Raw genomic sequence first — 9,355 nt, 5'->3', positions numbered from 1 at the left:
TTTACTATCATCTTAGAAAATTGAAGGTTACCATTTAACTTGGCCAACTGCCTTTTTGTACTTACTCCTGTACTTGCAGTTGTCATGTCCTCCACAATGCCTTATAGTAATAATGTGAAATTGTATTCACCTTAATCAGATTAATCTTTTCTGGCTTCTGTGGTGTAGGTCAAAACACAGGGTCCGCTAAAGGGCACTGCTGGGAGGAAATTGACACCTTTCTTAATAACACTTTAGCAGGGCCAATACTTGTCGATACAGACTTGAGATGGGCCCTCTAGCTGAAGCCTGTTCTTTATTTTGCTGGTATTTGGTTGCACTGATACCACAAGCTGTCTGTGAAACAGGCTCCTGCATTTACCTATCAAGAACTGTACCATGGAGGAGACATTCAAAATAACTTTGGAGGAAAAGGGAATAAAATAAGATGAACAGCCCTGTCAGAACTTTAAAACTTTTGAATTCTAAGATTGAGAGGGTGGTAGCTCTGGGCAAACCACACCAAAATCTACAGCCAACAAAGTCAATTTTCATGAAATAAAAGATTTTCTACTCCACTGTCCAGCCAACGGTACTGTAGTCTGTTCATGCCTCGGCTTTCTGGCAACTGCAAATATTCTCAGATAAACAGACAAAGGCTAGTAAATTAGTTTGCATATATTCTAGGGTTTTGCATGCGTTTCATTTTTATTTTTCTATATTTAATGACAGTTTATACTTCACACACATGCTTTCCAAGTGCATAAAAATTCATTCAAACATGCAAACATGCACATATAGTTGTGATTAATCTGCACTTGTCTCACTTCCAGTCTAAATGCTGTAGGGGCAAGGGTATCTTTCACCCCTGTATATACACTGTAAACAGGAAAAAATAAAAATCTCTGTCTCCTTAGAGTCTTGTCCCTTTGAACTCAGCGACTACGCATTTCACATCATATCATATTATATGTCTGTTGTGTATATCTCTCTATATGTGTTATTTCTTTCTATGTTTGTGCTACAGTTGCTAGATTCCAATAAAGACAGGGATGTGTCCTTGATGTCTTGAGACACAGACCAGCAGCGCATATTAATTCGCTCACCATGACCTCTGGGAGCCAAAACAGGTGGAAAAACAGTGGACCTAAGATGTAATTCAAATGTTCACTTGGTTCATCCTCCCATCTAGGCATATTTAAAAAGTGTTTCTATAAAGGGAGAGATTTCAGTCTATATGGTCCTTGTAGGTACTATTTCAGCTTTCGTGGAATGTAACATGACTAGTAAATAGCAGCAGGCGATGCTAGGTGGTGGTTGAAACAAAGCAGAGGCATTTCATAGTTTCCTGGTCCCCAGATTGCTGCAAAAAACAGGAGCCTGCTTGACTGAGATCGTTTTTGTTTACTTGTTTTTGTTGAGGGTTTTTTTATGCCCATTCTGCCAAAGGTTTTGGCTCATATTCAGAGAAATACTATGCACTGATCACATCAAATAATATATAATAATAATAATAATAATAATAATGCATTTTATTTATATAGCACTTTTCATCGTACTCAAAGACACTTTACATAAATTAGCATAACTTAAAAGCAACACACCAAAAACTTGCAACACAACATAAATCACACAAGAAAGCAAGTCTGAAGAGGTGAGACCTGATTAATGACTTGAATGTGGGCAGATCGCAGCAGTGTCTGATGTGCTTGGGGAGGGAGTTCCAAGAGGAGGGGGCAGCAGGTCAGGTGCTTGGTCCTTAGTCTGCCTCAGATTAGGGGTGGATAAGAAATCGGGGGGTTCATGAGAAGGCAATGGAGAAGAGGTGTGTCTTGGGACGGGATTGGAAGAGTGGGAGGGATTCTGAGTCTCTAATGATTTGGGGGAGTGAGTTCCAGAGCCTGGGAGCTGCCCTGGAGAAGGCTCCGTCCCCAAAGCCACGGAGGGTGAACCTGGGGGTGGAGAGAAGGGAGGCCGAGGTGGATCTGAGGGACCGAGAGGATTGGTAGGGGGAGAGGAGGTCAGTGAGGTATGGGGGAACCAATTGGTGAAGGGCTTTATAAGTGAGAAGCAGGATTTTGTAATTAATCCGGTGAGAGATGGGTAGCCAGTGGAGGTCTTTTAGGACTGAGGTGATGTGGTGCCAGGATTCGGTGAAAGTGAAAAGTCGGGCGGATGCATTCTGGGCCAATTGGAGTCTCTTGATAGAGCTAGCACTGATGCCATAGAGGAGTGAGTTGCAGTAATCAATGCGGGATGAGATGAAGACATGGATCAGTGTCTCAGCAGCAGGGCATGTGAGAGAGGGTCTTATTTTTGCAATGTTGCAAAGGTGGTAGAAGGAGGATTTGACAATTTGGCAGATATGGGGCTCAAGGGAGAGGGTGGGATCAAGGATCACACCAAGGTTGTGTGCCTGGGAGGAAGGGGAGACAGTAGTGCCATCGATGGTGAGTATGAGGTTACTAAAATTTTTGAAAATGGTAGCTGTTTGCTGTGCTGTTACTGGTGTCTTTCTATTGAATTTGTCAAATTGCACATAGCACCTTTAACACACAAAACACGAAAAAAGATTTGAGATGTTTAAATTTTACTCTAGAATCGTTTTGACATTAAAATTTGACACATACCGTTTTAAACTGAGGTCCTTGTACTTCTACTAGCGGTAGCGCTTCTACTATATCTGTTATCAAATAAAACCCAAACTGCACTTAATGCCCCCTCCCCCCAATAAGGTGTTTTTTTTTATTTTGAGATACTTTATTGATCCCCGTAGGGAAATTTTGCTCTGTATTTAACCCATCCTAGCTGTGTAGCTAGGTGCAGTGGGCAGCCGTGCGGCACCTGGGGACCAACTCCAGTTCGTCTTGCCATTCCTCAGTCAAGGGCAGAGACAGGAGTACTAACCCTAACAAGCATCACATACACTGGAGAAGAAAGAGGAGATGACATCATTCAGAGTGAAAGAAAAGACATGAGAGAAAAGAGAACAGTTTCAATAGTCAATAAGCTTGTCGGCAGACCAGTGCTTGATAAATTCATTGAGACAGAAACCGATCTGCCATGCAGTGAAGGCCGTGAAGTACTCAATTTAAAGGCAACTAATTCTAGGCGAAGGCAAAAAGATGAGTTTTAAGTTTGGAATTAAAGGATTCAACAAACTGATTGTCTGTCAACAGCAGGCAGGTTATTCAACAAGAACAGGGCCCAATACTAGGAAAAGACCCTACCACCAGGTGATTTCTTTTTAACTTTGGGTACACAAAAGAGCCCTGTATTTTGAGAGCGGAGAGCTCGAGATGGAATAGACAGTTTAAGGAAAACCGATAGGTAAGATGGGGCAAGCCCATTTTGGATTTTAGAAGCAGCAGAAGCATCTGAAGTCTGATATAGGCGACAGGAAACCAATGAAAGAGGCAAGAATTGGTGTAATGTGGTCAATTTTTCTAGTTTTAGTTAGGATTCTAGTTGCAGCATTTTGAACCATGTGAAGACTTTTTAGTACTAGCGTGTGGCAGACCTGAAAACAGAACATTGCAGTAATCAAATCTGGAACCCAGCCACTGAGGATGCACAAGCCAGTTCATTCTTAGTGCTGGTACCAAGCCCAGATAAATGGGGAGGGGTTTCACCAGGAAGGGCATCCGGCATAAGATCTTTGCCAAATCAAATATGCAGATCATAAATCAGATTTCCATACCGGATCAGTTGAGGCCCGAGTTACCAACGACCGCCACAGGTACTGTTGTCCAGCAGGGTGCCAGAGGAAACTATGCTACTGTTGAGTGAAGGAGAAGGAGCGAGCGGGGGAAGATATGTCCAGAGGCAGTGGGAGAGGAGGAAGGGTAGCAGTGTGGAGGTAAGTCAGATGTTTGAATGTTGGCACTATGGCTGTTAAATGGAGAGAGCTGGCTGATATGATGGAGAGACAGAAGGTAGATATACTGTGTGTGCAAGAGACCAGGTGGAAGGGGAGTAAGGCCAGGAGCCTCGGAGGTGGGTTCAAACTCACCATGGCGTGGATGGGAGGAGAAATGGGGTAGGGGTAATTCTGAAGGAAGAGTATGTCAAGAGTGTGTTGGAGGTGAAGACAGCATTGGACAGAGTGATGAGTATGAATCTGGAAGTCAATGCTGTGGTGATGAATGTTATCAGCGCATCACCTCGTTAGAGGTGACTTCAGGCTAGGCCGCATGATGGATTGCTAGCTCATGTGAGCCTTCCCACACCGGAAAACTGAGAAAAACTCTGCCACATATGCTGATGACTTAGCTAGTACTAACAATAGCAGGTCTGCTGTAAGGCCCAGGGATAAGACTATCTGGAGCGCCCGTCACATCTAACTTTATTCTAGCCGAAAGAAGCTGCTCTAACTCATGGACACATCTCTCTACTAGAGACAACCTATCTGTAACTGCGGAACAGTTACCACAAACCACTGTTTTAACGAGGCTGCTTTGACTGCAGATGCAATAAAGCTAAGTGCTATGCTAGGCTAAGCTCGAAGCTAGTAAATAGACTAGGAACTAAAGGCTGCCCACTTACACAAAAGTCGTCTGAGAAAGAAAACTAGTGAATCTAGCGATGAGTGAACTAAGCAAAGAGTGAAGACAGCAGGAAAGATCATAGGAACGACTCTCCATCCAGGCAATCTACAATTAATGGTGCACCCAGAAGGCCCTCAGCATCGTGAAAGACCCCACCCACCTTTCCCACATCCACTTCCCCCTCCTTCCCTCTAGTAGGAGGGACCGGAGCATCTGTGCTGCCTCCACCAAACTATAAAACAGTTTCATTCCTCAGGCAGTGAGGTTCCTTAACAGCCTGAACACCCAGACCTTCCACACAATGACTTTTTGACCTTCTTCCTTTTGCATGATTAACCGCACTGTCACTCCAAACAACACACCTACCTGCACAACTATTGCTGTCAATAACTCACTGTATATGTCAGGTGTCTGTGATGTTTAGATTTGTAATGTACTTTTTGTTTTTAATATTTATTGCGTATTATTTGTTTTTATGTGGCACTGTGGTCCGTGTGAAAAGCAATCTGGTTCCCTGTATGTATGAGAAATAAATTTGTGGAAAATAAAATAAAAGCAGTCTAAATCCCCTTAAGTCTCCTTAAACCATGCATTCCATCTCGAGCTCTCCTCTCTCAAAATACAGGGCTCCTGTGTGTACCCAAAGTTAAAAAGAAGTCAGCTGGTGGCAGGGCCTTTTCCTATCGAGCCCTGTTCTTGTGGAATAACCTGCCTGCTACCATCAGACAATCAGAGTCTGTTGATTCCTTTAAATTCAAATTTAAAACTCATCTTTTTGCCTTAGCCTACAATTAGTTGCCTTTAAGTTGAGTGCTTCACAACCTGTACTGCACAGCGGGTCGGTTTCTGTCTCAATGAATTTACCAAGCACTGTTCTGCCGACAAGATTATAGCTGCACATTTTTGACTACTGCAAACTGTTGTCTTCTCTCACATGTCTTTTCTCTCTCTCTGAATGATGTCTTCTCCTTTCTCTTCTTCTGTGTGTGAATGTGTGATGTGAGTCTCCCTTGTGTGCACGTGCAGTCTGTCCTCCCAGGTCTCCATGGTGATGATGGTCACCACCTGGACACCGCTTGGCATCCCCATCATCACATTTTATATATCTTATAAATCCGAATAATTTTGTTATCCTGTTTCAATGTTTTATCCTTCTCTCACTAAGATGTGTGACTAATTTTTTTTTTTTTGGTCTACATGGTGATGGTGGTCGAGTGGCTCGGGTCCTGGCATCCTCCTCATCATATTCTTAGTATATTTAATAATTCCATTATAATTCTGTTATCCTCTTTCAATGTTGTATTCTGTAAATTGTGTAAACACAACATCCACTGCACGTTGTCCATCTTGGGAGAGAGATCCCTCCTCTGTTGCTCTCTCTGAAGTTTCTTCCTTTTTTTTCTCCTCGTTAAGGGGTTTTATTTTTAGGGAGTTGTTCCTTATGCGATGCAAGGATCTAAAGACAGGATGTTGTGTTGCTGTAAAGCCCCCTGAGGCAAATTTGTAATTTGTGATTTTGGGCTACACAAATAAAATTGACCTGACTTGACCTGACTTGGGAGAAATACAATGGGGTAGGGAGACAGTCTCAATGTTATAGACCAAGCTGTCACTCTGATAATCTATACTGTAAGAAATTCCGTGACTAAACATATTAACTAAACTTGTTGACTCCACATCCACAATAGGTTTAAACCTAGCAGGTGCTCTAATCACCTGCAACCTTCTGAATGATAAGTCACTTGTGTCAAACTAAATGTGGTAGTTCTTTTCCGCATGACTTAGGGCACGACTGAAGTAGTCTATGACTCACTGCCTGTCTCCTCCCCGCTGGGAGAGGACAGCTCGGATCCCCACATTGCTGGCATCAGTGTCCACGATGAAGGACTGTTGGCATCGGGGTAGGCCAAGAATGGGGCTTTGCTGAGAGCCGCCTTGAGCCGGGTGATGGCTGCAGCACAGATCTCGTCCCAGTCGAATGGCTGGTCCATGTTGGTCAAGCAGTGGAGTGGACTGGCGATGGTGGTGAAGTCCCGGACAAAATGGCGGTAGTATGATCCCAGGTCCATGAAACTTCGCAGTTTGCCAATATTAGCAGGGGTTGGCCAGTCTCGGATGGTGGCCACCTTAGCCGGGTTGGTGGCTACGCAACGCACACTGACTATGTGGCCCAGGAACTTTGTCTCCCTCATCAGCAGGTGAAACTTGACATGGTTAGCCACAGCCCGACCTGACAGATGGCAGGTTGGACAGGGCTATGTCAAAGTAGTTGGCATGTACCAGCAGGATGTCGAGGTACACGATGCAATGGCTGTGGGGTACATCCATCAGCACCCTCTCCATTAGCCACTTGAACATAGCTGGTGCATTGCAGAGCCTGAACGGCATGACGCGGAACTGCCACAGACCTTGCCCAATAGTAAAGGTGGTCTTTGGTCTCAAGTTGGGGGCCAGTTCCACCTGCCAGTAGCCGCTGCACAGGTTGAAGGAGCGGAACCAGCTGGAGCCCACGATGCGGTTGAGAGCGTCATTGATTCAAGGGAGCGGTTAAGAGTCCTTTTTTTGTGATACAAAGAACTGCCAGCTGCCATTCTTCTTTCTCACCAAAATGGCTGGAGCTGCCCACTGACTGTCGGAGGGCTTAATCACCCTGGCAGCACTCATCTCACAGACTTTGTCCTCCACCACCTGTCACTTAGCGAGGGCCAGCCGATGGGGTCACAGACGGATGGGTTGGGCAGGGTCAGTCTCGATGGCATGCTAGACCAGCCCAGTCTGCCTACAGTATTTGTCTCTAGCAGCGAAGATGTCCACGTAGTCATCAAGAAGGCGTTTTTTACTTGGTGGCGATGCTGTGGGTCAAGGCTATTACTGCTGTGCTGCCATAAGTCGTGTATGGCTTCAGTCGTCTCAGTGGAGGGTAGGATGGCAGGCTCAGTGGTCAGGGCTGAGGCAGGTTGGGGAGGTGCAAAGCCACTGGTGGTGGGCAGCTTAAACAGTGGTCTGGGCTGCTGGGTCGAAGAGGCACGGGGGCTCTATGCCTGCTAGGCGGTGGCTGCTTGGCAACTGGCTCATTGGTCTTTGGGTTTGTTCCTCTCCCAACTGGAATGGAGCACCACAGTCTTTGTGCCGAGGATGATGGTTGCCCCAGACACATTAACACAGGCTTCTCAACGGGTCAGCAGGTCCATGCTGATGATGCACCTGGTCTCCAGCCTGGACTCGCAGTGACTTCTTCCCTCTCATGCCAGCCTTCTCCCCTGTCACCATCATCAGCTAGGTGTTGGTTAGTGAACATGATCTGGAGGTGCCTGGGAGGATGCCAGGTCGCACCAGGGAAATGGTAGACCCCATGTCTATCAGAGCGCAACAGGATCGACAGTCAAGTTGGCGGTCCAAATAGTGTCCTTTGGTGTGACCTAGTCGGCCAACCAGCATGCATCGGCTTTGAAGGGGAGCTGGAGACTGGAGTGGCAGTCCCTTCACTAGACCACTCCCCATCGTTTCTCGCCAACGGGGTGACTCTGGCCTTCAGAGCTGGTGCTGGGCAGTCGTGGGCCATGTGGCCAGGGTTGTCCCACCAGTAGCAGCGGTCAGTTGGCCAGGATGGACATTACCTGGATGTTGGAGGCCATCGCCGAGACTGCTGTGGTGGAGGTCAGACTTGGTAGACCTCGGCTGCCTTCTCCTTCACCTAATAGTCAGCCCCCCTGATGTGCAGTCAGAGGGCGGGGGTCTTCTGCTGGGTAGGCTGCAAGGAGAGTACCACCTCGGCCCATTCAGCATCACAGATAACCCCACTGAGGGACTGGGGCATGGCGGGTCAAACATGTTGATGCAACCGCTCCAGCGTGAGCCCCCACAGGAAAGCATGGAAGGCCAGCTCCTCTTTGACAGCTGCATCGAACTGTGGGTAACTGTGCTGGGCATGTAGTTGAACGTCTGTAGCAAAGGCACCCAGGTTCTCTCCTTCTTGGCTGTGGTGGCTGGCTGGCAGATCCCTGCTCTGGTCAGTGAAGGGTTGTCGCCCGAATCGCCTCTCCAGCGCCACGGTCAGTGCTTGGAGGTCCCGCTGCTCTGAGGAGCACCTGCAAGGCATTTCCCTCCAACACCAGAGCCAGGCGGATGACAGTCTCCTTGTTACCCCACCCATTATGCCATACCGCCAATTGCACTTGCTAGAGGTATGGCTGTAGCAGCAACGACCTATTGTATTTGGGCAGCTTGGCTGGTATTCTAGGTGCTGTATCTCTGCTGCTCACTAGGGGGCAATCGGTGGCAGCAGGCTGTGTGTGCTCCCTGGCACTGCTCCTCCAGGCCTCCAGGCCAGGGGGGCGATTGGCGGTGGCAGAAAGCTGCTGTCCAGTGCTGGTCCCACTGGCCTCTAGGGGAAGGTGGAGCTGCGGTGCAGTGGAGCCATCAGGTTGGGCTGGAAAACCCACGCCAGGTTTTCCAAGCGCCAAAGGGTCTATTCGATGTCACGCTCCAGTCGCTGGATCTCCCTCTCCACTCTTTCGCTCGACCCCACGTCTGACACCAATGTGGCGAGCCGGCGTGGAAGAATGAGAGAAATCTCTTTATCGCAACTGTCGTGTCCCATACAGAGTCCCAGAGTGCTATTTAATTGTAACACCCCGTCAGAACCGAACGGAAGTGACGGGAAAGGAGAGGCAAGAGGCAAGGATGCATTTTAGAATGGCAGCTCCTGTGTCCCATACACCGCACGGCCCCTGGAGTGCACCTTTATCCTGCCTTTACCCAGTAGTTGCCGAACAATTGCTTCCCGGAACTAGGTCATTATAGAACACGTTTCAGTCATAGTCCTACAG

Source organism: Lampris incognitus, chromosome 12, assembly GCF_029633865.1.
Source record: "Lampris incognitus isolate fLamInc1 chromosome 12, fLamInc1.hap2, whole genome shotgun sequence".
Lineage (NCBI taxonomy): Eukaryota > Metazoa > Chordata > Actinopteri > Lampriformes > Lampridae > Lampris > Lampris incognitus.
This window is presented reverse-complemented; position numbering follows the sequence as displayed.